Source organism: Capsicum annuum, unplaced genomic scaffold (genome assembly GCF_002878395.1).
Source record: "Capsicum annuum cultivar UCD-10X-F1 unplaced genomic scaffold, UCD10Xv1.1 ctg4138, whole genome shotgun sequence".
In the NCBI taxonomy this organism is placed as follows: Eukaryota; Viridiplantae; Streptophyta; class Magnoliopsida; order Solanales; family Solanaceae; genus Capsicum; species Capsicum annuum.
Genome location: NW_025848706.1, coordinates 31,446 through 34,382, shown reverse-complemented (window position 1 = coordinate 34,382; position 2,937 = coordinate 31,446).

Sequence of the window (2,937 nt, the reverse complement as noted above, 5' to 3'; positions counted from 1 at the left end):
ATCATATATTTTGGTTTCTGAATGAGTTTCACGTGTCAAAAATAAGTTTTTGACTTTGATGATGGCCCAAACGGCGACTGCGGATCTCCAAAGCTGGTATGGGTATTTAAGCACTCTATAGTCCGCGTTTTTCACCATTTTGACTTATTTTTGAGAGCCTAAAACCCTAAATGGGTGTCTAGGGAGCTTGGCAAACATCTTTTATTATGATTATCATCAGGATTAAGGTAAGATTTCATCACTTTATTGGTGAATTTCTTAGTTCTTGACCCAAAACCCCAATTTATCTTAGGGCTTAATTTAGCCCTAAATTTGGTTTGTTTGTACCTATTAATTGAGGGTTATAATTTCTTGGTGATATATGAGCATTGGGTTGACCTCGGAAAAGCAATTTCCTTACGTGGGACCCACTTGGGATTTTTGGTGTCGTTTTTGGACCTGAAGTGCAATAGTGCAATATGGATATCGTTAGACCCGTATTGATGATTAGATTATATTTTTGATATTTTGATGGGATTTTTGGGATTGGGAAGTGCAGACAAGCATGTAGTGCTTGAAGTGTGATTTTGTGGTTTAGCCTTGAGGTATGCTTCTGTCCACTTTCCTTTATGGTGATGTATGATATGTATTGCGTGTGGATATGAATGTTAGGATTGATTATGAGTAAGATAGCATAGCCTTGATTATTGATGTTTTGGAGAATTATATGAGGATCTTGGACCCGTAAGACAGTATGTTTATAGCCTAGTAGACTCGTATTGCCTTCACCCTAGTTTAGATTGAATTGTATCATGGACTTGATACTTGGCTCATAGATATATTATTTCCTCTTAGACTTGATACTTGGCCCATAGAGATGTCATTTCCTCTTAGAATTGATATTGGGCCCATGGAGATATTATTTCCTCTTAGACTTGATACTTGGCCCATAGAGATGTTATTTCCTCTAAGACTTGATACTTGGCTCATAGAGATGTTATTTCTCCCTAGACTTGATACTTGGCCCATAGAGATACCGTTTTCTCTTAGAATTGATATTTGGCCTATAGAGAGGTTGTTTCCTCTTAGACATGACTTTGGGTCCTTATAGATGATTTTTCTTTTAGATGCGAGGTTGGGCCTATAGAGATGTTACCCCTGTTTAGATATGATAGTTGGATTAGAGAGGTGATATTTCTTACCATCATAATGAATGACCTTTATATATGAAATGACTTATAGTCGCATCATGCTTATTGATATTATGCCTCCCATGTGAGAGATCATTATATGCTTATTAATATTATACCTCATATATGCGAGATGCCTCCTAGATGTGAGATGATTAAAGATATGCAATGACTTATAAATATGATTATAGAGATGAGTTCTGGATATATATATGGGTAGAAGGCCATGATGATGATATTGTAATTATTTCGAATATATTATTGGGTGAAGGGTCGATAGATGATATCAATTCGACATCTGAGAAGTATTTATGCTTGTCGAGGATGAAACTACAGTTCATGAATATATATATATATATATATATGTGTGTGTGTGTGTGTGTATACGTACATACATCTCTCCGGTAGGGATGAAAAAGGTATGGTATGACGCTTATGATTTCACTAATTGAATACTGGTGATGGCATGCATAGATTCGATTCATTCATGACTATTATATAGATTATTGATGTGATTCTAGCTGAAATACGATCTTATAACTATTCTTCCTAATTATGGTATAAGCTACATGGTAACTAGTTGTCTATTAGGTGACTATAGTACTTGATACTTAGAATTCTAAATACGTTTGTTAATAAGTCTTGCTCAGTAATATGGTAGCTAACGAATAGGGTTGATACGTGGCTATAAAGATGGGTTTATCGTTGGTAGTGATATGTGGCTATTGATAAGAAGTTATAATGTTGATTAGTTGTTAAGTGAGGATAATGTGGTCAACATTGCTAGGTGATAAGGGATGTTAGTAATAATGATGCCTAGTTAATAATGATGCTTAGTTACTGATGCTGACTAGCTAATAACGAAGATTAGCTGGTAAACAACATTAGATGTTGATTGGTATTAATTAATAAAAGATGTTTAGTTGATAAATGATGAATAGTGAATAGATGGCTATTATGGTTTAATGATAAACCTTGACTAGATGTTAGGTTTGGCTAATTATTGATTAATGGTTAGTTGTCATTTCATGATTAATGATTATGTGAAAAATTGGTTAGATTGATTACTAGAGATCATATGATGACTAGTAAGCTAGTGGTATAATAATGAGTCTTGGCTAGTTAATAATGAGTAGATAGAATAAAATGATAAGATAGATATCTTTGATATATTATGATTATGGTTGCGAGTATATTGGCTTGAGTTTGTGCACCTATTATATACCTGTATTTATGCATTAATGACAAGGATGATATATTGATGTTTGGTAAGGCAGGAGGATACTTTGATGATATATTGATACCCAATAAGGTCGGAGGATACTATGATGATATATTAATACCCGGCAAAGCCAGAGGATACTATGATGATATATTGATACCTGACAAGGCCAGAGGATAGTATTGTGATTATTTTGATACTCGGTAAGGCCGAAGGATACTATTGTGATGATATTGATACCTGGGAAGGTCGGAAGATATATTGATACCCGATAAGGCTGGAGAATACTATTGATGATGTGTTGATACCTGGTAAGGATGAAGGTTCATTATGATTATGATGGTCCTGATGAGGACAGTTATGATGAGTTGCGATATTGATTGTGTACTTTGCATTCATTCCTGTATGTGCATCGTTTTTCACCAATATGCACCTATATTTATCAGTCGGTATGAGATGGTTGCATATATATGGGTGAAGAATATGCCTTGTATTGTTATATGGTGATTGAAACTTTTGAGTCTAGGGCGGTGGGGGTACGTATAG